The 26,877-nt window shown below is 38.3% G+C and overlaps 2 protein-coding genes across 3 annotated transcripts in view; both read right to left on the bottom strand.

Moving 5' to 3' along the window:
- Positions 1 to 26,877, bottom strand: part of EFNA5 (ephrin A5) — a 213,607-nt gene that overhangs the window by 9,328 nt on the left and 177,402 nt on the right. The gene's annotated exons all lie outside the window — the stretch shown is intronic.
- FBXL17 (F-box and leucine rich repeat protein 17) overlaps positions 21,303 to 26,877 on the bottom strand; it is a 551,764-nt gene continuing 546,189 nt past the window's right edge. Inside the window, exon 10 of the transcript XR_007767787.1 lies at positions 21,303 to 21,312. The gene's annotated coding sequence lies outside the window, so the exon portion shown is untranslated. The remainder of the gene's footprint in view (positions 21,313 to 26,877) is intronic.

Here is a 26,877-nt window from a genome sequence, read left to right as displayed (position 1 = left end):
TTCTAGAACTGTGCTTGCCTCAAAATACATGATCATAGGGAAATACGCCTGCCTGTCACCACAGACTGGATTCCCTAGCGTATTGTCTGCCAATCTGAACACACTGGTAACTTTCATCAGTATCTGCAATTTTGAAATTGCACATTGGCCTGCAGTTCAACATGCACACTGGCAACCAAGCAACTTGACTTGGGCATGCAGATTTTCACTTGTGAAAGACCATTCACACACACATTTTTTTCACCCTTGCAAAAACCCTCAAAAGCTATAGCTGAAAAACATTGCCTGAAGCACTGCAAAGTAATTTTTATTTCATTGCATAGTCTCCCCCATCATTCAAAAAGCTATGTATTAGGGCAGAACAAGTTGCCTTTTGCAGCAAATGGCAACTATTGGAAGCTGTCTTGATTTACAAATGATTGGGCTGGCAAGATGTTAGTTTGTTCTGTTTATCACTGTTTCATCCATTTTTATTAATTCTGTCCCTGTTTGTCACAAATAACTGAAATGATTTATACACAGACATATGAATGCACACTGTTTGTTTTCATGCTAAGCTCACACTTGAAGGGCTCCTCAACTAACTTGAAATAAATTCCCTTAGTCTTTATGATGTGTTTCCAAGGTAGGCATCAGCTTTTTCCTAGAAGAACTTACCAAGAAGAACTAGCAAATTCAGTACAAACACAAAAAAGGAGCAAAGTAAAGAGTCCAATACAGCTAATTCTGTGGGTTTGCACCTGTTGGGAAGTGCTTGAAAAACTGTTTCCCTCTTTTAATCAAAAGACAAAAGTGCGTAGAAATGATGCTCCCCCCTTCATAATGACAAGCAGTTAAGAAGTGTTAACAGCTGGCTTTGCGATAGGCTTTTACTAAATCAAAGTCAGAAAAACTCCCTCTACTGACATTTACAGTAACTGGTGTGCTATTTAGGGCACAATATTTGCACTCTGTGGTTATATTCAGGAAATTGTGTCCTTTCTGTGGCCCTCATTGCATATACGCAACTGGCTAAATGCTTTGCTCAGACTAAACAGGCAGTTGCAGATTTCTCAAAAGATAAGAATCCTGTAGTCATTACCACATTACTATCATAAAGGTGGAAATAACATTTCCAACATTAGCCAAAATAGAGTCCCTGCAGTAATTTTATCACTAATGGATTTTTCCTGCTCAGAAATTATTTCAGAAGTGCATCATGACACACATTTATTTAAAGGCAAGTTTTAGCTTTGATGCTTACATGCTGTTGTTTATGTTCATAAAATAAGCACATTTTGCTCACTGCTGTTTATTAGAATACTCTGTTAGCCAGTGACTAACTAGGATACCACTGACTAGCTAGGATAGCTAGGAGCTAACAATATTCTATCTAGAAAAACAGAAAATTAATGTTTTGTACATATAAAGTTTATATGTATACATAATATTTGCACACACTTAAGAGCAAACAACAGCTAGTGATTGGCCATGTTCTTTGGAAGAAAAATATTAAAATCCGTTCCCTGCTTAAATCTTTTTCCACCAGTCCTCACACGGGTTTGCAACAATAGACTATATCATGAACTACAGTCCTATTGCAACCATAGCAGTTGCATTTAAATCATCAGAAACTGATGCAGTTTTAGGAATAAGTACGAAAAAGTGCTTTTTTCATTCCTAGGGAAATTATGTACTGTCAACGTTTGCGGTAAACCCAGAAAGATTCCTTTTTAATCAGTGTTTTACTCCTTCAGAAGGAACAATAATGAATAAAAAAAAAAAAATCAAGTGACATATTGTTCTGCTCTCACATCTGCCTCAACAACCACGACCAAGGTGATGAAGGGATACACTGCAACCTCTTTGGCTTTCTTGAGAAATCAAGAACTGTTTGCCAAGCTGCATGACTGCAATGATCTTTTTTTTTTTCCCCCTTCCTTTTTTCTCTGAATGGTAGGCACATCACACTTGCTCTCTTCTATGGAAAGCCAAGAGTCCTCATTAAATCTGGGTTTTTTTGTAAGTTAATGTCTCGAAGGTTCAACTCAAGTTGAAGTTTAAAGTTCTACTCTATACAAGAAAGTAGCTTTAATGGTAAACTCTTGCTGAAGAGGACAAAACTCCAAAGCAGGGTGACATGTTTGGCAGCATTTGACTAACAGCTACAAAGAAACACCAAATGACCAAAGCAACACAGTAGAAAGGATAAACGGCACATATTAACATTTACTAAGAATAAATGCTAAATTGCTTTTTCTGGAACAGAAGTAATGCTGCAGCTAGGACCTAACAAAAGCTGAGGCTTACATGAAGAATTCTGGGATCAGTTTGAACCAAAAATCTCCTGTCAAACTGACTGCAACTGGAAAAATTCAAGTCTTGACTTCAGGACCTAAAGGTAGGAAAGAGCAAAACATTAGCAGAAAAAAGTTCAGTGGTTTTAAGGTGTTTTGCTTTCCAGGAAAGGTGGGTTTCCAATGCAGCAGAGTCTGGCAAACTCCCTGATGCTCACTTGCATACTTGCAAGAGAGCAACATTGCTGAACTCTGGAAAGGAGAAACAGAACTGCTCTTTGTCAGCTGGGATCTGTTAAAGGTGCTTCCCAGGTAAACTATTGCTGTTGTTGCTACATTCCACTGAAAACAGCTAGAGTATAAGAAAAGATGTCCTTTCTAGGTGGTACAAAGAGAAATTTTATTCGCCTTTCTCTACAAAACCAGGTCAGCCCCTAAGGCTTTGGTATAAGGCTTTTCCATTCACCCTTTTTAAAGGTGATATTAGCTATGAAATAGAGGCCAGTTCTGAGAGAAGGAATCCTCTGATGCTAATGGAACCTGTCCCAAGCAACACTTTCCATTTCAAAAGCCGAAATTCCCAAGTCAAAAAAAAGGCAATTGGAACCTTGCTGCACAACAAAAAGAAACCTTTGAAAAAAAGATTCCTTTATAAGGAGCAAAAGAGGTTATATCCTCTTTTTTCCATGAATTATATTAGAATAGAAAAGGTCTGACTGGTTTAGTTTGTGTCAGGAAGAATCACAATGAAAAACAGAAGAGGAACTCTGCCGTGTTGCTAGTTCCCATACGTCATTACAATTCCTATGATACTTCACTCCTGCCCTACCTCACCTTTACCACCAACTTCATGACAATCTCCTGGGTCTCTCTTTTACAGAACATGTTTTAGACTTCATGGTTACACAAAGACTTGGGGTTAGAAGGAAGTGCACATTAAAATCCCTCTGAAATCAAAAGATATATGAAAACACCTCAATGATTATAAAAATAACTCGTTTGGTCTCTTCATTCTTTTTTTTAATAGGAAAATTCCACGATTCAGAAGAAATTCAGGTCAGGATCTCTGTATTCTTGAGATGAAAATTCCATCTCCATTAGTTGAACTAGGAAAAAAAAAATGCAATAAACTACTGCACACGGGACTAGATCCAAGCTGGATCCAAAAATGGCCCATAAAGACAAATTAGATGAGAAAATTTCTCTTCTCTGAACCACTTCTGGTTACCATTTTTATACCCTGTAAGGAAAGGAAAGAGAGTGAAGAAAATTATTCTCTCCTCATCTAGAGCCAAACCATAAATATTTCAGTATTTGCTAGCTATATTTAAATATTGAAAAAAAAATCCAGCTCCCTTCATCCCACTCCTAAGCAGTTCTCTGCTAGAAAACACATGGTACATTATTAATATATTAGATATAAATAACAGGTTAGGTCCTTCCTCAGCCTGATAAGGCTTAGCAGAGTTATTCAATGACTGCAGGAAGGCACAGAGAGCAAATAAAAAGTAACACACACAGAAAACAGTGTGGGGTTTTTTCCCCAACAGTTTTGCAGTTGAATTTACTGTTAAATCCCAAAAACTCCTTAAAGGAGTCATCAAGATATGGCCCAATCAACCTACAAAGTAAGCTAATTAAAAAGTAAATGTACAAAAAAGAAAAGGTATTAAAATTTCAAAAGTAACTTGGTTATCAGGACCTGGTAGTCAAAAGCTGTAATTAAGTATTTCCTTTCCTGAGACAGGCAGCAGTTTGGCTGGCAACTATCTGAGGCTGTTTCTAACCTAAGAGCAAGTTATTAGGCTGCCGCATATAAGAAGTGTCTCAACTATCCTGTTTACTGATATTCACATGTAATCAGTGGTTTCCTCTACTTGCCTCCTCACTCATTCTTAGCTTTCTAATTACAGCATTGCATCTTTTCCTAAAATGCAAGTCCTGATACAGAAAAAAAAAGAAATCATAAATGCAATTCAAATCCTCATTTAGCACTACAGATATATTTAATATTCAAGGCACAATCCACTATGGGCCCTATTAGACAGCAAAACTGGAACCATTCAGCGTACAAATAGTGCTCCATTTATCTAAGTCACTCAGACAGCACCTTTTTAGGAGGGGGGGACACTGGTAAAGGAGCATCCTTTCCTTACACAGAAACCCAACACCTCCCACCATGTCTCCTCACAGCCCTGATATAACATGCTGCAGATACTCTGCAGATGATAGTTCTCTTACTATTTTGTATTTCAAGTTTCTATTACCAGTTCACTTGGAGTATTCTCTGAAGGATTATAAAGCAGTGTTCATGAAACACTGTGGAGACAAGTCTGTTCTCACTATTTTTTTGAAAACTGTGATGAATGTTTTCTTCTGCTCTCTGCTAAGATACCCAGCAAACAGGGTCTCCTTGTAGAGAAGATCTGAGAAATCACACCAAGATCTCACCTCAGTTCATTGCAGATACATTACTATCAGCACACTCTGTGTGTTACACAAATTCTGGCACTGATAAGTGCTTCCCAACCACAAGCACTGAACAGATGTATTGGTTCAGACTGGGAAGCCAATAGAGAATTAATTTTGAACTTTTCCCCAGCACACTAAATCGAGATGCCACATGCATATAGCTGAAGTAAACACATAACACTTACTGCCCAGTCAAAAGGGTTGCATGTGTAACTTCTGTAATCACCTGGAGAAATACCACAAAGAGAGAACCTTCAGCAACCCCATACACAGGACGCTGCTTGTTGTAAATCAGAAACTCATGTTTACGCAGTCCTTACACTCTTAGGCCTGTAAGTTACAGACAATCTCTTCAGAGGAAAATATTTATAACTGTGATTTGCCTCTAGCCCTTTCAGGCACAATACCTCTCCCATTAGTCAAATCCAACATCCAGGTAACCTTATACAACCTGCAAAACATAATTCCACCAACCTGAAGTGTTTTAGCATCCAATATCCTGTGTCAGCTACAGAGCTTTAGAAAGTTTTATTTTTAAGAACAGTCATCTGCTTCTTTCTTTGTAAAGAAATGAGTATGTGTGAGAGCATTAAAAATGCAGTTTTCCATTATGTTTGCCACAGGCAATATTTCTCAATTTATGCAAGTCAAAAGAAAAAACAGCCTATTAGTTGTTAGAAGACCTGAGCCTTCCCCCTGTAGGTTTTCATGTGATTTACCATACAACACAAATGTATGCAAATTAGCCAGGTAAATGCAGAATTAGTTATTAATATTCTTCTCACAGTTTAGATTGAAAAAAATTACAAATTTGCATAAACGGTACAACTGAAAAAGTCAGCTAGAATTTAGTGAATCAATAAAACACTCCTTTGTGTGCATACATGAAGTAAGGCCCATATCTAAGGACTACGAAGGGGTCTTCAAAATTATTAATCAAAAAAGAAGCTACCTGAAATGATTTACCAATCATTTTCTCCTTGTAAGTGTTAAAATCAAAAATTAAAAATAGATAAATACTGGTCCTATGGAAAGCCCAGCTTTCACCAATACTTGAGTTTAATTTAAAAAAGAGTCTTTGCATGTCTGCTCTTTCATTCCAACATATCAGCAAAAGTTTTGTTCTGGTAGCATAAACACGACTCCATTCTGAGAAAATCAAAATATGGAATGTCCATGACTTACTCATTCTTCAGACTTAGTAATTAAGCACACTTCCTCAGTAAATCGTGCCTAAACTTATTTGTACCTTTGCTATTGCCGAGTCTACCATCTCTTTGTATTTAGTCATCAGCAAGATGAGATCACCAAAAAAAAAAAATCACTGAGCAAGTGAAAGACTCAGAAATCCCAAGCCAACAGTCAGAGAGAGAGTCTCATCTGGAAACCCACCTGATCTAAGACTGCCGACTGCCAACAACACTTGAAAACTAAGAAAAATTACCTAACAAGGAAAACAAACAAACAAACACAAGGTCATAGATAATACTGCTTTTGGCTTAATAAAGGCAAAAGTACTATGGATATTAGTATTTCCAAATGGAGTTTTAAAATCCACAGTATTAAAAGGGCACCTAATACAAATGCATATTTTGCTTTACTCCTGCATGTTCAACTACATCCGTATGAAGTGAAGGTAAAAACAATCATACCGAATTTCTGTACTCATCTCTGTACGTGTGTACATACATGCCTACACACGTACACAGACTTATATTCTGCGTGTCATGCAAAATATAAATCACGAAGTGCACAGCAATGGAGAAAAAGACTTGATAAAAGCTGTGTGCACAACAACGAACAGACTGTGAAATACTACTTTTATTTCCTAATGTCTTATACCTAATTTGCACTGGCTTTGCACTGTGTAAACACACTGGATTATTACGGTCTATCTCACAAGTGACTATATTTCTCAGATCCCCTAAAAATAGCCTAGTAAATGGAAATGACTTGCCAGACAAATGCTATTTTAGTGAGAGTTCTTGGAAGAAAGTAATACACAGTTACTGTTTCTGCATTAGCACTTAATGTTGAATTAACTGTCCCATTGCAACTGCTTGGCCAGGAAGAATATAATTTTTCTTGCAGTTTCCAATCCATTGCAGCTTATATATCTGGTTGAAGGCTGCATGGATTGAAAGTAGGTTTCATATCAAAGTCATACAAAACAAAATCAAATCGTGTATGGTAAGAGATGTAAACCATGGACTCCCAGTTTAATTAAGCCATTTGTCCAGTATTTCCTCTTAGCATGGTCTAGCCCTGTATCTCTCTCAGGAAGGTCCCTTATCTGCTCTAGAGGGTGATTTCATGACAAGACTTCTCTGTTGTTGGCCTGGCTGGTGTACTGGAGTCAGATTTTTTTAGTGCAGAACATCAAAGCATCCCCAAGCCCAGTCCTTCACAGCGCTGGGCACCTCCAGAGGCGAGCAGCAGCTGAGGGCTCATATGAGGCAGACAGCATCACTTTGGATCCAGTCCAAAGGTTATTATACTCATACTGTCATCATCTGTCCTCCCAAGTTGCTGAGTCCAGCTGAATTCCGAAAAACACAAAATCACCTCAGTGCAGGGCAGCCTGTACCCTTTACGCCTTCAGGAGAACAACAAAGTAGACGCTTCAGCTACAGAAAAACCCAACCCTGCCCAAGCTGTTCCTCTGAACCAAGCCCTGAACCAATATGAGAACAAAGCCTAGCTGTTCTTTGCAAAGACTTTTTTATTTTTCTTCCACAAAAGCAAGAACAGTTATGTTTGTTTATGAACCAGGGCAAAGCTGTCATCTAACTGCAGCCTGAGCTTCCCAGAGAATCAGTCTTGACTCTGTGGTGGTTCTTCTCATTAAAAAACAAAGCTCAGCTGGAAATAAATGAAAGGCATATCCTACTTTGAATGGACTTTTAGTTGCACATAAGCTCCTGTGAAATATAAGGAGGTACAGATGAAGAATAAATCATATAGTTGCACACATGAAATATTTGCAGGCCTTTCTCATATAAGAAGGTTTCTCCTTCATAAATGCAAACTGCATTACATACCATAAAATAAGGGCTAACATTTCTGCACTAGCACAATATAAATGACTGATGTCATACTTTTCTATTGCAACAAACCAACACTTATTAACTAGAATGAAATAAAAACCTCAGATCTCATTACTGTTTTCAGTGGCATTAACAAAACCAAATACAGTTATTGTACACCATTAAGACTGTATTAGAGTAAATTGCTAATAAAACAAGTTAATACTATCAAATAGAGCACTTAGAGAAAAATATATCCTCCTCATACTTTTCATAAGCACTTTTGTACTTTGATTTTCCCTTGGTATCACTAGAAATAAAATGTTTTTCTTCAAGCAGGCTATCCATTTTGCTAATTTCCATCTCTAAGAACCAGACATAAGTAAATCCTTTGAAGACACATTATAGTCTTGTTAGTAATGACCCTCTCTTTTTGATCTTTAAAGTAACATGTTCACCCACATGGAATCTGTGGGTATTGTATCATGTTACTAAACCTCATATATTTTAATGGACTTCATATTATCTGTGTCTACCTTTACCACTGCTGACACTATAATTAAAGCAGAGAGAAGCATTCCATTCTACTCCATCTTCATGGGCTTGCCATTATCTTTAAAATATTTAGAAACATTTCTAGCTTCCTATGCTATGCTTGTGAATTCTGTCAGTTTATAAAAACACAGAAGTAATTACAAACGTTGTATTGTCCTAGGAGTGTGACGCGGAAACCAGGACAACATGAAAAGTTACTTCTGCTGACTCATCTAAGCAAAGCAACAAAGTATCTTGTTTACGTCTTGTGGAGGAGGGAGAAGATGTAAAGGTAAGAAGCGATCTTCAAGAAGCTGCTTTAGTATCAGGGGAAATTTAGAAAAAAACACAGACTGCGGGTTGTATTTTGTTGTTATTTAAAATGAAGGCAAATAGTGAGAACAATGCAAGTTTGAATGTGTTTGAGTGCACATGCATGCCCAAAAGTTTGCAAACGCACTGCTTAGAGAGAATACTATTGCTCAAAAGATTTTAAAGGGCTTTTCTCTCGGCAAAATTCTAATAGCACCTTGGCATAGCCTTTACAAAAAATGCATTTATGTGCACAGTCAGCTCTTACACAGATAAATCCAAATTTGTGCAGGATGGAAACCAGATATGAAATAAAAAAGGTAAAGTTTGTAAAACACACGATAGTCCACTGTAACTCAAGCTCTGCCTCTGACAAGTAAAGATTCTCAGGGCAGAGACCTTCTGTTTAAATACACCTACTATGGCAGGGTCCCAGGCCATGACTGAGTAGAGTACAAACACAATAACAGATGCCAGCACTATATTAATAACAGTACATCTTTATCAGGTGAATTCCCAGTTTGCTTAAGTCCTGCAGAGGGACTACTGCACCTTCAATCACTCCACCATATGAGCCAGAATTTTTTCTCCAGTCCTTAGAAGGATTTCCTTAACCCTTCAATTTGTCACCCTTACCATTGAAAATGATGGAACACATTAAGCTGAAGTTTTCTCTTTAACAAAAATTTGTCCATCAGGCGATGGCAGTTTTATTTAAACTTCTAGATCCATGCTTCTTTCTTTCACTTGTCTGGCTTGTGTTCAGTGCCACAGGTCACACTCACGCTTTGAAATCAGTGTTTCAAAAAAGCAAACCTATGTGAGAATAGCTGCAGCCTCATCAAGGAGAACTGCTGCCTTGTCAGAAATTTGACATGTCTCACCTATGCCAGAAAAGGACTGTAGACTGTCATAACTATGACTGTGGGAAAGTCTAAAACACCCATGGGATAGCTAACCTTTCATTTTACTCTGCCACAAATTATTTCCTTCTGCACTTTTTTTTTTTAGATTAATGTGTACCACAGGATGTTTAGCCTTATTTCCAGTGATCATTCCCAGATGAACTCAAAATTAGATATGTATGTGTACATTTTTCCATAACGGGGACTCAAAAGTCCTGGTGGTTTGGAAACCATTTCTTAAAAGCAATGAATACCGCATCAGACTGTTGAAACACGCAGGTACCTCTCTAGCTTTTATCTTCCTGAATGCCTTCAGAACTGCTCTCTCAGAACTGAAGCATTTCTCCACCTCTCTTTCAGAAAAGTCCCTGTTTCACACTAACCATCTTCCCAAGCAGACTGGGAAATTCTCATCTCTATTTTCCACCCGCTGCTTTCTGATCTAAGCAAGCACCTCCCCACTGCCAGCCTGCTCCTCTATTCTTTACATGTTAACCGGTTAAGGAACTCACGTAACCAAGTTGTGAGCAGCTTCTAATGGTGCTTCCCATGTGTATCTAAGATCATACATATGGAAAACAATATGGGACAACACAAAACCACTTACTTGAAACCTCTTTGCTGACGCATACTTCATTTCAAAAGAGATGGACAAAACCTCTGCCAAATTAACTTCTCTCAACCACACAGTATCCATCACTGCTCGATTTAAGTGCCTCTAACCTAATGTGGTGTCTCCACTCCTCAGTGGGTGGAGACCTCAAGCCTGGTCATACTAGAGCAACCCTGGCAGCGAAGTGCACAATCCCTATCCCACGTTCTGTAATCACGAAGATCTACTTACATTTGTATCTCAGTTCCTGGCTAGTCCATATCAACGAACATCTGCACTGGATATAGTTCTAGTAGCTGTGCAGAGCTGCATGACAGTGTGCATCAGTTGCCTCTTTCCTCTCACATTTGAAAGAGGGTTCAGTGTACTGAGTTTCTCCAGAGAAGCCCAGATACACTCTCATTTAGCTTAGTTAGGAAAAGAGTCACTTGAAATGCATGTATTTTCTCCTTGAGGTACTGCAGCAAAACATGCAGCACTCAAAAAACCTCCCAACCGAACAAACAAAAAACCCCAGTCTGAGATCCAATCTCTCACTTTGGGGTGGGGGGAAGCATCAAATCTGCAAATATGTGTGTACTGTTTGATGTGGAGTCTTAAACAACAAGGGTAGTGGACACTTTCATACACATCTATGAATTATACGACATGGTATTGTTGGCTGGAAGGCCAAAAACCCCCCTCACTGTGCCTACATGGATGCTGCAGTACCAGCTAAAGCAGGCTATGCATGCCTGCTGTTTGCCCATCCTGCTCTCACTGCTGCCTCAGGCACCAACTGTCCTGGAGCACGGAGACGCATGGGGTCCAGCATGCCCCAGCAGGACTTCCAGCAAGGACAATGGTAAATTTCTATCTGTCTCATGGCCTCTTTCGGAGACCGCATAGCCAGAACCAATGACACAGAAGGATTCTTCTCGTCCTGTGTTCCTAGTTGATTTTTAAGATCTCTGTACGCTTCCAGTTCACCTTTTAGGGGTCACTGAATAATTTGTTCTTTAGTCAAGTAAGAGTGCTTGTGGTACACTCCTGCGTTTTTCTGTTCTCCCTTTGTGAAATATCCTGCAGAGACAAAAATATTTTTTTTCTTAGATCAAGTTGGATTTTTTTTTTTTTTGAAAGCCCATGAGGTGTGTAATCAAAGCTAGCACTGGAGCATCATAATTACGAAACTCAGCAAGGAACTTTCGCACATATTTTGTGGACTTCAGATTTCTTGTTCACAGAATCTTCTTGCTGAGAAAGTAGAGATCATGAGAAAAGTTCAGGAGACAGAACCCAGACTGGCAGTAAATCATTTTTCACTTCTGCCTTTAATACCAAGATCAAATAAAGAAAAATTGACCCTGTATTTGTAACATGTCATTCCATTTTTGTTCGAGAAAACATCCTGAACTCCTCAGAAGCAGGACTGACGGGGGGGGGGGGGGGGGGGGGGGGGGGAGGAGGAGATCAAGGTTTATGCTTTTGTTTTGTTTTATTCAGAAAAAACATGCATCTTGAAACAGAGCTGCAGAAAAATAGCAGGTCTGAAGTGCTATCAGTGCTAGCTGCTTTCTGCTGTGCTGAAGTGACCATTTTCAGATCCTTTCAATCTGTGGTGAAAAGATCATTACCATGCTACTCCCGGGAAGTCAGTCCTCCTGCAAGTGAGCTCCTTTGTTATGAATATGGAACAGATGGAACCAAATCTATCTGCTCCATAGGAACAAAAACACTTACAACCTAGCTCGCTCTATTAAAGACTCTACTTAGCTCCTTTATAGCACTGGCTTTCTGTGCACTGCTGTGAGGTTTTGACTTTATAGAAAAAGGCACTTCATAAAAGCAATAGTTCTTACTCTTAAACCAAAAGCAGCCTAAGAACTGCAGAAGATGAATGCAGAGTTTAACCCGCATGGCTCCTTGGAGATATGCAAATATTCAATTACTATATTTTTTAAGCTAGAGAAAGGATTTTTTCTGAGGAGGAAAAATAGCCATACATTGCAAAGACTGTGCATCAATGGCAGTGAAGTACATAGATGGTAATATGCTACTCACTCTAATAAAGGTTGAATCTAACTATGTTATTGCAAGAAGGAATATGGATTTTATTTGTACATATGTAAGTGTGGATCAAGATGACACTTCTGCAAAAAAATCTGTATCAGTTTTTCAAAAATTGACTTTTTTGGTAGGAGACAAAAACCCCTGAAAGTACGTCCCTACCATGAATAAAAAAAAAGATTTAATGCATCAATTTATCTCCAAATATTGCATCTTGTAGGGCCTATTTCCTAAGACTTTAACAAAAACTACATCAATATTACACCAATTAACTTTGCAAATTGAAAATATGCATAAACTGTAGCTGAAACCAATAGATTTACTTACTGACTCTGCTCATTAAGCAGGTACATGTAGAGTATCTGTCACTTCTCTTACTGTCAAAACAATAGCGAATGTTTATTCCTAGCCACACATGCACACATACACAAAGATATGATTTATATCAACTTCTCACAAAAAAACATACAACAGAAGTCAGGGGCCTCCTTTACTCACTGTTTAATATGTTAATACATTTACCGTCTGGCTGCTTTTTCAGAAGTAATTGAAAAAAAAGGATTTCTGTGGCAGGATGCTTTGATTCTGACTAAATCAAGTCTTCAGGCAAATCTCCCCCTGCCAGTGAAGGCACAGCTTGCCTGAAGTCGTAACCTTTTTAGGCGGAAGGGAACTGGCCTTGAAACAGATCATGAAGCAGATGTTTTATGCCAAATCAGAGTCTAGGGATACACAGGCTACTGCAAATAAAACTCTTCTCCTGTCTGTTCAATCATTTCAATTCCCTGCAGTGTGAAATACGAACTTACCAACAAATGGCCGGTGTGTTATGCAGCACAGCAGGGACACCAAGTGCCACAGATGCACCAAGGGCTGGAAAACTCCTTCATTAGGTCTGCTTTTCAGCCCAAGCCTCAGCAGTGATATGTGGGAGCCACCTCCAATGGAAGGTGATGGCATTTGTAAAGACAAGTTTCCATCAGCTCCATTTATAGAAATTGTGTGCACTTGCTTGGGGGAGAAGGAGGTTCATATGGCTGTATCCACAGATCACAGTCGTTAGCGCCTCATGACAAAGGAGCGGTTTTTAAATTACTTTTCTTTAAAATTTTCCCACCTGAGACATGACTGCTGATAAAATACCCATCTACGGGCTCACAAAAAAAATCCCATCAGTTCAATGTCAGAGCTCTGCTACACAACTTAAGACAAAAGGCCTACAGGAAATCCCATTGTTGAGTAGTGGAGCACCTTCATACCAGGAAAGCGTACGAGCCCTGCTCCCACCACCTCTGAGGAGCATGGCAGGTCTCTGGTGGCACCTGAGCAAAAGGCCAAGACAGCCCAATGCTCCAGCTCCCTCTGTTACTGGTCTCTCCATCTAGATGTTTCCATCTGATTAAAGCATTACCTGTCTAGAGACACACACTTGCTCTTGAGAGACAGCTGTTTAAAACACCAGTTAAACGTAAAAGAAACCTTGTACTTTCAAGTCAGTTTCCACCCACATCAACACTACAATGACTCTTTTACGTGTTTCTAAGTTAACAGTTGCACTTTGTGTTAAAAAGGAAGAAACAGCTAACAATACTAGACTATCTTAGCCCTTGATTACGGGAGAGCAGAAATGGGGCTCAAGTTGCTCAGAATATTGTATTTGCACTTAAAAAACAAAAACAAAACAAAAAAAACTGGTAAAATACAAACATACTATTCAAAAGAACCTACTAACAAGCTTCCAAGATGTTTACAATCCACAATGGAGATCACATTTTCAGAAGAACTCAGTGCTTCACATGCAAAGCATTTTAGAAATTAGGCCAACTATTTGGATACCTAAGTGACAGCTAAGTACTTCTAAAATTATGACTCTAATTGGGAATGCTAAGCACTTCTGACATATGGCCTGTAATATGGAATCTATTTATTTTACCTACTTTTGGACTGGGATCAAGGAAGAACACGATTGAAGATGCATATGTGCAATTTACACAGAATAAATTACAGACACTATATCTACCCCAGGTTTAGGTGGGTTGTCTTTTTTTTTTTTTTTTCTTTTTTTGAAAATTTGTGTGTTCAGGTGCATTTCAGATCAGTCCCCTAAAGCCTAGATAAAGATTCTACTTAAATGTAGACGCACCAAAATCAATGTCATTTTCACTGATGGTCAAGTCAAAAAAGACCATGATGATCAAGTAATCTGTGTGCACAATTATCAGAATTTTTTTTCAAAGTCCAGTTAATCAAATTAGTAATTTTTAGCATCCAATGTACACACACAATCTCTATTTACTTTTCAAATTTGAAGCAAAACCATGCCTACAAATAAAACCAGCTGTTTCTTCATGAAATGGCACAGAAAAAAAACTTAGCGCTACTTTTAGTCGTTCTTCCCCCCTCCCCTCACAGAAGGCTATTATTTCAGGGTCTTCTTTCTCCAGCCTAAAATACAGTTGCTGAAGAGCTAGGGCAATTTTGTGGGACCTTCTGTTGCTGTTTTATTTGTGTGGCTTTCATTGCTGACTTCTTTGTAGAATGTACATGTGCTTATAATTTTACCTCATACTTGTAAGGGTGGACTGCAGATTTACATGTACATGTTAGCACACAGAATACCATATGCTGTTCATAAGCACTCTGTGGAATGGCATACATCCTTGTGAAAATCCAGCTGTACTCACACAAGTACCAAATGTGTAATTTTAATTTACATTTCTAAAGCACTATGTTCCTCATCCTCATAGTCGATACAGTTCCAAAAATTTTCTCTTCCTTTTCTGCCTGAAACTTAGATGTGGCGCTAGGTTCCCCACGAGATTTATTTTTGTCTTAAGATTATTTTTGACTCAAGACTACTTTTTGACTCAAAATATTCTCTAGTTCATTAAAATGAAAAAGTCCTAGGCAAAAATATCTCTTCTCAGCTAGGTTAGCATATTAAGAAATATTCTCCTTAGATAGTCCTTTGTAAGGGCTTTTCCCAAGCTAACTCTTAATGTACATCTTTTAGACTTGTGTAGAATCTAGAACAGATTATTGGATTTCCAGATTATCCCATAATTTGGTTAGAAGCAATGCCATTGTTTCTGATGAGAACAAGCAGCTGGTGTGGCCGAGCAGAGTGGTTCAAGGGTCTGAGAGTGCACAGCGCCCTCAAAACACCCCTCACAGCAAACACTGACCACTACACAGAATTAGGTGCCAGGTAACTGCAAAGCTACTGGAAAAGGCAGTTTCTCCCTCAATTAAGAAGGCAGCACTAGCATGGCATGACACATAGTTTGGAGAACTCCAGTGAAAATGAGTATTTTATATTTTGCATCCCAAGGATTTTGGTGGCAAACTTTCTGAAAAGTGGACATATTTCCTTAATGAAGCTGGAGCATATTTGGAGAGAATGGCTCCTTCTGCCATTTTCTTCAACAGGAGAGATTTCAGTGGGAATGTTTCTCCTCTAATGCACATCCATTACCACATTAGTTACCAGGAAGAAGGGAAGGGGAACTAAGCACAGCAGGGAAGTAAAGTTAAAGAGACAATAGTCACACCTCTACCCTGAGAAGTATCACAAGCTGCCCCCTATCTAAACTAGGGCTGAATTTATCTTTAACCTCATTTTCATTTTGGAAAGCTTAAGTGATGTGTAGTGACAATAGCATGGTTACGCCACATCGAGGACAAGAAAGAACAACTGGTCAGCTCAGCCCATAGAGGAGAATGATAATCTAGTGAAAGTACAATACAATGCCCAGGAGGCACTTCACTGGCATTTTATACTACAAACACCTTAACTTTCAGTGGAGTTAAAATTATGCATATTTTTAGTTTGACAAAATTAGCATTTTTATAATCACAATAGCTAAAGCCTTTAACACAAAACGATTATTTTTTATCAAAGATTTAACCAATATGTGACTTCTTCATATTATTATTTTTTATATATACGTGTATATATATGCACATATAAGAGCATACAATTCATACACACATAGCTGCTAATAAATACATGATAAATATAGGAAAAAAGGTCAGTCAGTAGAGAAGAAAACACTGTTACAAATATTTTGTCTTTTTTGAAAGAACAGTACTTCTAAGCCAACACTCGGCCTTAGGAAAAAAAGTTAGTAATAGATCCTTTACTAAACAGATCCACTGCAAGTTTCACACATGCTTATACTAAGCCATGGATATGATCAAGTTCTCAGACCCCACTGAATTAATCAGCTGTCCCGTACTAATTTTGAGGAAAGAGAGGGCACATTAACTCCGTGTCACAGGAGTTCCAAAACCTCCATGAAACAGAATCATCCCTGCAGAAATCTCTTAAGTTTGATGCTGAACAGAAGCCTTCCCTATTACAGTTTGAGTATTAGCCATAGTAAGTTTCTTAGGGGAATAACACTACCTCTACTGACTTTATCATGCCCTTTTCTTGTGAAATATTTCATTGACAATAACTGGAACCTAATGACGCTTCAGAGGAGTCTCTATGCAAGAGAAAGAAATAATAGGAAGAAATGTTATGTTTGAGACTATACTTTCTTTTTACAGGATCCTTAGACATCCAATGGGAACTGTCAGAGCCACCAATCAATTAATTTTCTAATCTCTCTGTAATGAGTTTTTTTCTCCTTCAACCCTTGTTTGTCTCCTTTGTAGCAAACAGCTGACTTTTCACTTGTGTTTCGATTTCCTTCATTTTATACCATCCCAAAACACAAAAGTGGAAGAAAAAAGGGAGCTAGCCATAACGGAACAAAATATAGCATATCTATTCTTTAATTCCTTGGAACATGATAAGCTCAAAAAGTAGCATGCTAGGAAATTGATTTTGTCTGTCCAAAACACATGAAAGTGTGAAGGTCATATTGGCAGTCTGCCCTGCATTGCTCTTAAATCCTGCAATATTCATTTTGACCTCTTTCTTATCATTCTAGTCATTTCTTCACACCCTGTACTGAGTTCATGGACCGTTCCTGCAGTATTCCACAGAACTACTTGCAGATGCACAGAATATGAAGCGGTCGCCTGTACTACTTTTTCCTGGAGATCTAGATAGGGCACATGAAGCAATCCTGAGGAAAAAAAAGGCATGATGCGGGCAAAGAAAGAAGAAAGCATGAAGACAAAATGAATCAAAATGTGCTAAAACAGCAGTTAGATAGACATCTCACTTCTCCTACTAGAAATGTGGACTTGCCAAAAAATTAGTAAATGTGGGTCTGGTTTGTTTTTTAACCTCATTCTGCTTTGCTGATTAACCTGTTTCTGCTCTTAAAATGAATTACACCATCTTGTGTCTCCACTGTATAATTTTATCAAGGAGGCGACAAATCATGCTGGCAGTGACAGTCTGCGCTGAAGTGGAATGTATAGTAAAGTACAGTTTTCCTCAAATGAATTGCTGAAACCGTTAATCTTTATCTAAATGACCATAATAACTGTTTTGTTTCTGTGGCAGTTGGGAGAAAAAAATGTCTTCCAGAAAGCATTTTGGCAGCCAATCTGCTTGTTAATAAAACCTGGAGAAACATTTGTGATTAATATAAATTACTAATTCCACTTTTAATGCCTAAACGTGACAGTGACTAATTTACACAGTTTTGCTTGAGCTGCCACTGAGTATTTCAAGTGGGACTATGAACAAAAAATGCTGTTGCACTGATGTATGTTTCTAAGCAAAGCTACCACAAGTGCAGCGCTACAGATGAGAAACCCCATCTCTGGCAATAATTTCTAACCGTGCTGGCTGATCACTCTGCTCGGGCCGGGGGGAAAGGGTCAGCAGTGAAAGCTACCTAACACCCTCCTATTGTAAGGTGGAAGTGGCACATTTTGTACAGACATGGGAGCCAGTTACAACAAACTGCGAGGCTGTGAGGTGGCTGTTGCTTCTGCTACCTAGTCGGCAGCATTTTTTAGTGCTACAATGGGAGACAGCTAAACTCATCCCAGTTTAAGTTTGAAACTCAGTACTGCAGCAAAGTGTGTGGGCTGCAATGTGGGCACTTCGCAGCACATCGCCGAACAGCTGTCAAGGAGACACTTTGTTCCTCAGAGGTAGTCTTGTGACCACACAGATTACTCCACTGAGACCCAGGTAAGAGAGACAGCACTATCAATGGTGAAAAATAAATAATATCCATGTTTCAAGGCTTCAGACAACTGGCTCGACAATTAATATCTTTGTCTTGTTATAAACATACTTTAAATGTATTCTTACACATTATTAATTTGAAACTCCGGTAGCATTATAATTTGCCTGCTTATATTCAGCTGCTAATAAAATAATTTTTAAAGTCTTGTGAAATACAAGAAAATTTGAGAAAAGAGATTGCTAAACAATAACCTACCCATGTCAGTTGCTCACGTCTGAACTACACAACCCTGTCGTCACCCTCACTGGAACATACCTTCACTTCTGAACAAACATATGTTTTGCTTCTGCACCTCTCTCTGAGAAAGAAACACATTTCCTACCTTGCTGATGTGCCTATGGAGTTTTGACCATGTCATTCCTCTCTTCTACTTCTTCATGCTGTTTACAGAAAGGACCTAAGGAAGTCAGATCCCACCTCCATGAAGTACCAAATGGGAACTGCACACATAACTCCATTCCCCTGGGGAAAAACAAGTTCATGACTTTTCTGTGCATCACTAGCCAGAAGGAGAGAGGTGTTAATACTAAGCCCTCTTCAAGAGGAGAGGTTGCATTCTTTTACAGTCCCCAGGATCCTGAAGAAAGACACAACACCTTTTTCAGCCTACGGCTACTTTATTTCTGCTCCAGATTTCTCAGGCAGAAATACATTCACATGTGTACAGACAGCAAGCCCTGCTGCAGCTGCTGCTAGGGATCCTGACTTCAGTCCCAATACAGGGCTCTGTGATGTAGGATAGTGCATTCTTCAATTCCTCACAGCTGAACGTCTTCTGCAAAACCCTAAAATATTAGAGAGAAGTAGTCCACATGCAGTTTTTAATGATATAGGTGTCAAGATACAGGAAGATGACCCAATATTACTAAAACCAGCTGTGTCAAAAAACACATAAAAAGAAATCCAAGCTCATATCTTCACAATATCCCCAACTACAACTCTTAAAACATAATGTACATTAAGTCATTCTGGTGTATTTTTCCCTGAACACATTCTGAATGCTACTACGAGTGAATTGTCAGCGCTCTTTAAATTGATTAATATACTGCCATTCTGATTATCCTTCAAATAATTAAGATCATTTCACCCCCAGAAGATCAGCAACAGCAACGTTATTCCCCATATCCATCATCAGGAGCCTGGTTACTTTTGTGCATAGAGGTATGGCACAAGTGAGATTCTGATACACCTTCAAGCCATTCTTAATTCCCTAAAGCAGTGCTATATCTAGCTGGCTATACCACTTGATACTTTAAATATTAAATACCCATGATGTAAAAGGGAAGCCAGGGAGATTTTGGAGGAGTAAAAATCTCATTTGGCCAATAATGTAGATCTGAGGATGACCTACTGCTTTCCTGAAGGAAAGTGGAAACATTTGGAAGTCTGAAAAGATTTTTCTGTAATTTTTCCGAATAAAGCATTTCTATGCATTTCTGAACACTGTGAAAAATCTTATTCTACATTATTTATATTGACTTGCCAAGAATCCTGGAGATAGGACTATTAACTGCATGTGCCATTTTGAGCCCAGAGTCTTGGCCACCTTGTCTGAAGAGTATGCCTTACTTGGGAATAAGAAGTTATTGAGAATTCCCTAACTTTCTCCTATTTTACAGCCTCCTCTAATATGAGAGGGTTAGGTAGCTTAGAAAAAAATTTGCTTCTTTTAAATCCAAATATTTATGAAAATATGGAGTCGAATGTTGAATACTAACTTATGAAACAAGATCATCAGCAAATTGCTCAGCATATGGAAGCATTTTTTCATTGAAGGAGTTTGGTTTTGCTCTATGGTTGCAGGCATGCGTACATACTCAGTTTGTATCATAACACAGATAGTTATCAGCAGAGAAAGTGCTGCCTTGGTGAGTTAGTCTGAGGAACAGGGAGACTAACATGCTGATGACATGAAGCCAATGAAGTACAACGCTATTATTCCAAATGTCACTGCTACGTTATTTCCATTTCTGTTGGCATCTGCTCCGTGTTACAAAACGCATACTTCCAACACAACAGCTCATTAAACAGGTTTCAGTTTGCTCAGAAATCAAATTAGAACACTGTTACAGAGTTACAAGTCCTCAGATAATTATTAATAATACTATCCACTTCTATGAGTTCTTTCATCCAAGGAATCTACATGCTTCACCTTATTAATCTCATAGCATCTCAGTGAAGTACCGCTGCAAAGAGCCTCACCCACCACTGAAGTGCAGCCACCTCTGAGATGTTAAGTTGTAGCTGTTGAACATCAAAACTGATTTAAAACACGGAATGATGAATGGTCCATCAGCATTTAAAGGGCGGTGTGCAATTCATTCAATTGTACTTCCAGCAGAACAGTGGAATTTAAATACTTCTTTTTAAGAAAGTTGCAATGGGATTTTTACAAGAATCACAAATGTTAAAAATTACAGTAATCCAGAGCCACCAGTATGGAACATTTAGTCACCATTTCCCTTAAGGCAGGTGTGTCACCTATGGCCTTATCAAGTTCCTAATGCTCCTTGGATGTCTTTTATCCAAGGTCTAACTGAGCAATCTTTTTAACGTTTGTGATTTGATGATCACATAACAACATTCAATAAATGATTTATTTTCCTACAAAATGGAACTGGCCGTTGTTGAGCATGTTAGATGAGAAAGAAAAAAAAAAAAAACAGACGAAAGAAAACCCTGTCCCTCATCCCTTCTGTCTGTGGGCACTCTCTCATTCTTCTAACGTCCAAAATCAGTACTTCAGTAGAAAGCAACACAAGCCACTGGTCTTCCTACAGGGGTGAACACCTTATACAATATGATCAGGAGACAGCTTTCAAAGTTGCAGATATATAGTATATCCTCCTCTCTTTTATATTTCTGCTGCTATCAGGATCTTAATGGCACTCGAATTTTTGAAGCACATAAATCCAAATCATCTTTCAACTTGTTATCTGAAAGACATTCATTCCCTTTGAAAAACTCAAACAATAGAGACCAGCACTTCTGTGGGTTCTCTCTTCATTTTCTTACACGGATTTCTCTCGAGTCCCAAATTATTCAACAGCTTTTAACGCTCCCTTTCAGGATTCTAAGAACACTACCAACATCAAAATCTATTAGACACTGGTGATTGTTTCTGCTTTCTTTTTAGCAGGACCAGCACTTAATTCTTCTGATGCTTTCTAGCAGAAACCAGTCCTTTAATCTACACACTAGGCTAAGCATGAATTCCCTTTTAAAGGTCACCTTCCTTGGCTGTCTAATGTTATCACACAAAAATATTTTTTAAAGTATACATTTACCAAACCCTTCCAATTGCTTTGATTTCATTCAGAACATCTCGTAATTCTGGTAAACCAGCTATCAAAGCAGGATTCATAGTAGAGCGGCATGTCTGAGCCCACTGCTGTTAAAGTAGCATCAGTGTTTATGCTGATCAGATCTTGATTGAAAGGTTAATGGGGGACCTGGCAATAAACAATGTTTCCCCAAAAGAAAAGTGCAATTAACACACTAAAAATGTTCGTAATTCCCTCAGCATCCTTTAATAACGTTCTTCAGTTAATCTTCATTTTTTAGCTTTTGGTAAGAAGACATCCAGGATGTCCGGAGCGAGAATTCCAAAAGGGATCTTCTGACCTCATGTCTTCAAAAAGCAATAGGAAAACATAAACACCAGCAGTACCTGCATTAACTAATACCTGTCAAAGACAGACGGCCTCTTTTCACTTGCTGAAAGACAAAACCAGTCTTCCCTTTCAAAGCAAAATATCTGCTACTTAAGTCAACCATTTCCACAAGTAGAAACAATTTTTAACAAAAGTTTAGCCTACGGAGTAAATACAGTGACTCCACTGCCACCAGTATAAGCTGAGTATGGCATGACAAGACTTACCATCAATCTGCTCTACTCATTTCTCTCAAGCTCACACAACTCTCTAAAGCTGAAGTCCAGTCTTTGCCCCAAGCCAAATCTTTGACTTTGAGTCCCACTATTGACAGATTCAAGGGGGGAATATATCCAAACCAGGCCTTTTACAGCATATAAGTTATTGATATGAGGGGAAAAAACCCACCAAAATAGGGGTTTTGCTGAAAGATCTTCTCATACAATGGCAGACTCTGCTCAGTGGAAAAATCAAAATAATCTGTTTTCAGGTATGGATAGTCTTATTTTGTCCTACAGAAAAAGGTACCATGTGTATTGGTCAAGAAGCCAAATAGAGATTTAGCCAAGGAGTTTGTGAGACAGGTAGCATTAGAAGGGTACAAAATGACCAGCTGCCTGAACAAGCAGATACACAAGGTACACAACGTGTGATTGCAAGAGATGTCCAGTCTTCACCGTAACTACAAACAGAAGAACAGAAACTCCCAGAAATACAGAGTGTTGCCATTAAAATGGAAACTAATTTCTTCCCCACAACTGTAAGGATGCTCTGAAGAAGAATTAGTATTAAGTGCATTGGTGAACATCAAGAAGCAATTCTCATTTACATAGAGGCAACTTTAAAATCAGGCTGACAGCGTCCTTACATTTGCATTGGTAAATGCATAGACAGAACGTCCGCTGTGCTTTCCTGGAATTTCCAAGATGGTATAATTTGCCACTTATGCCAAGGTCAGTCTGCTGGTTAAGAGATTTGTCTTTACTGCTATGACTGCTTACAGAGATACCATATATTTTAAGTGTTGGATGCAAAAAACCCAAGCAAACAAACAAAAAAAAAAGGAAAAAAAAAAAAGTATTTCTGGAGTATTACTAGTTAAATATTACTGTGCTACCCCAGCCGGGATACAATAACAAAAGTAACAGCTGACTTCCTCAAAAAAAAGCAAGCAATCTAACCATTAGCCGAACTGTCTACAGTAACCTTTGATTGACTCTAATACTCTCCAGGACGCAACTGAATAGTCACACTGGTTTCTTTACATTATCTCCTTTTCCAGCAGGAATTTCCTCAAATACGTCAGACTCAAAACCTGAGAAATACTGTATTTATGTCCTCAGACAGCACCTCCTACCAGCAGACTTACAGTCAGCAGTATAAACTGCTGTGCTGACAACACCAACTGGTTCTGAAAAAGCAGGATTTCCAGGTCTGTAACAGGATGAAAAAAGAGAAGTGTAGTTTTTTGGGGGGACTCACATTTATCTTTTCTGATAGGTCAAGATTACAGTTCACAGTCTTTCTGTTTTGTGCTCCCATTACAACAAACTAAACCTCTGGTAAACATGTGGATATCCCTAAATCAAATAATCATCTTACAGTGAATTGTGCCTGTTCATGCAAAACATCAATACCCACTTAAGCTCGAGCAAAAGCAATGAGTTCTATGCAGCTGTTTAATACCATTCTTTGAGCACATGAAAAATACCAAGTAACCGTTAATAAACTACATTGTAAAGACTTCTCAGCAGTTTTCTCCCATATAGTACCACAGGCTATTCAACCTGGCCTCTACGAAGTCCCCCTTCTTAATTCTTGCAACACTGAAAGCAATCCTAAAAGAATAATAGCCAAGCTGGCAACCTGGGAAGATATTCCAGGTTCTTAGTCATGGCAAGCTTTTGTTAGGTCTGTGTTAATTTCCATAAAAAGTGGACAGTGCCCTTCCTATGCTAACTGCTGATTTGTATAGGGATAGGTATGGTTCCTCCCTGTGAGTTAGACTTCTAAACTCTGTCAATAATTCTTCATTAATAACCAAAAATCCTTACCACAACCACCACCACCACCACCAAGCAGCCGTGGTTTCGTGTCCTCCCCCATCTCCAGAAATTCAGTGGCTAGGGCACCTGGAGAAAGCATTTCAGTACACGTTCTACCACAAGCATCTCAGGTGGAAAGGAGGGAACAGGAATGAGGCAACTTGATGATAACGATTTTAAAATACGCTTACAGCTTTGAGACAAAAAGCCAGTAACCCTCCCAAAAATTAACCTGGTCATGAAACATGGAATTGCACAGGACAGAGAAACTGCTAGAGGATTGTATGAGAGACTGAAGAAAAATAATAGCACAAACAAACACTCAGTACTTAAACACACAGTCACAAAACACGGCAGAAGGGAGAATAGAGAATAAGTTCATCTTAACTATCATTAGAGACTGTTACTGCCTCAACAAGAGTTCAGGTAGATACCTTATTAATAAGATAAGCTAATTACCTAATTAACAGGCAAAAGTAAGACAAAAAGTAGTGGAGGTATTATAAAGAATTTTTTCTACTACTGTTTTTTCCTTGAGATCTTTTGAATCAGAGAAGCCTCTAAAGGTGTGCAGACGGTTGCAGAGAGATGGTCCAACTACCTGGCAGCTGTTAGAGAAAAATGACAGCAGGATTCAAACAGTTCCACAGTTTTTGGAACATGGTGATGACAACTTCCAGTCACAGAGATGGAACAAGCTAATAGAAGAGAGACAATTTTATATTTGAAATTATGAAAATCACAAGTTCTCCTATAGAAGCAGCAGCTAAGACCGCCAAGGTGAAATGTCATTTGAATAAAAGCCCTCAGGAGATGAGAGTCAGAAATTTCAGGAGAAGAAGGAACTAGTGCAGAGAAACAAGGATGATGGGGAACAAAGGCAAACATTAAGAAAATCAAGGGAATAGGTAACAGCAGGTTCCCTGGGAATATATTCTATGAGGAAAAGGAGTACAGGAGAGCTAGATGTTATTAAGAAGAAGCGTATGTACAACTGTAAGTACAACTTTACAAACACAGTTTCTTAATTTAATCACAAATTTAAGAACGATTAAAAAAACATTATTTATAACCATAACTAAATTCAAATCGTAAAAGCATACTATCCTGGTGTGGTCAGGAGCAATATGGTTACAACTAAAGCTTCCTGAATTGACAATCAGAAGCTTCATGCAAATAAATGGTGACAACAAAGATACAGTGATAATGACACATCATTAAAGGTGACAGAAACAGCATAAGAATTTTGAAATAAAATCAGAAAGACACATGCATGAGATAAAACTAGAAAGAAACAGTAACAAAAAAGGTTACACAAATAAACCACAGGTAAGACAACAGGATTTTTAAAAGATGAAAGGAGCTCTTTTCTCAATAAGAACGGAGAAAGAACCACTTAAGTTGTGTTTAGATACATTAACTGTAAAGCTTGCTAACTGCTAGCAAAAGCCTTCAAGATCTTGCGGAGAACAGGAGAGCAGCAAGAGGACTGTGAAGAAGAGCAAACCTACCTGGTCTTTCTAGGAAAAGGATATAAGCATATATAAATGACAATATTCACAGTGATCAAATGACTAAATAAACAAGACATACAAAGTCTTCGAGGGTAAGATGATAAAAACAGCACGGATTTCTTAGGATAAATCATGTCAAACACTGAATTTTTTGATGGAGTAACTGGACTGATCACTCAGAGAAAAGCATATGCTACAGCTCAATATTAGTACAACTTCTGATACTATACCAATGATACATTGCTTTCAAGAAAAGAGCGATGTGGTCTAGCTTAAATGGACATGGGAGCTTGGTTCAGAAACTTGTCAGGATTCTGCAGTAATCTGTATCAGTCTTCATTCTTCTTACTTCTTTACTTCAACAGCTCTGATGTATATTTGCCAAGTTGTTACTGGTATTTTATTCAATACTTAGCACATTAATAAAAATAAAACACCCATAATTGAGTTAAAGTAATGAAAATTATACCCTCATTTTGAATTATATAATTATATAACATTATACATTTTAGGATCTTTTTTTCCCCCCTTCCTTGCTTTTGCGTTCATCTCCCCTTGCACAGTACCCCACCTTAACCTGCATACCCAAACTTACGTTCCCTTCTGAAGGACATTAAAATCACTGTCATACCACTAAGTATTTAGTTTCTGCTTTCTCTATATTTCATTTGCTTCTGTTTCAGTAGTAATATTATTTTGTCTGTTTTCAGGCTAGCATACACTAACCTGAGGTGAGCACCTGCTAAGAACTAAGGAAAAATTGAGGCTTCAGGTCATGATCTATTATGTACTTTCCCCAGCCCCGCACTGTGCACTCCCTAACTAAATAAAAGTTAATTTCTCTGTAAATATTTAATAACCTTTTCTTCTTTCAAAAGTAAACTCAATCAGTACTTGTTGATTGCATGTCTGCAATGTTGGATTCACTTCTTCAATGTAAATGTGATATCAGAAAGATAGATTTTTTTTTCTTGTATTTTCCTAGAATGAACATGCAAAGAAGGGAAATCCAAGTTCATCTGAGCAATATATGAAGGCAATGGCATAACAAAGAAAAGTGGCGTTTTCCAAACCAACAGTTCAGAAAAAGACACAGTGATTGTTCTCAAATTATTGCATTTTCTGAAAATAATGGAAGCAAGAGAGGCAATTCACATCCTTAAAAGGTAAACTGTGAAGATCTTCGAAAAAGCACCAGACAGTAATTAAGCTAAATACCTAATCAACCACTTGATATTTCTGTCTTTCCAGAGGTCTAGACTACACAACATATTTTGTAACCCTTAAATAGAATGTACCAGACTGATGTCACATAGT

This window comes from Gymnogyps californianus, chromosome Z (genome assembly GCF_018139145.2).
Source record: "Gymnogyps californianus isolate 813 chromosome Z, ASM1813914v2, whole genome shotgun sequence".
Taxonomy (NCBI): domain Eukaryota; kingdom Metazoa; phylum Chordata; class Aves; order Accipitriformes; family Cathartidae; genus Gymnogyps; species Gymnogyps californianus.
Note: the sequence above shows the minus strand (reverse complement) of the source record. Positions and strands in the feature narration are given on the sequence as shown.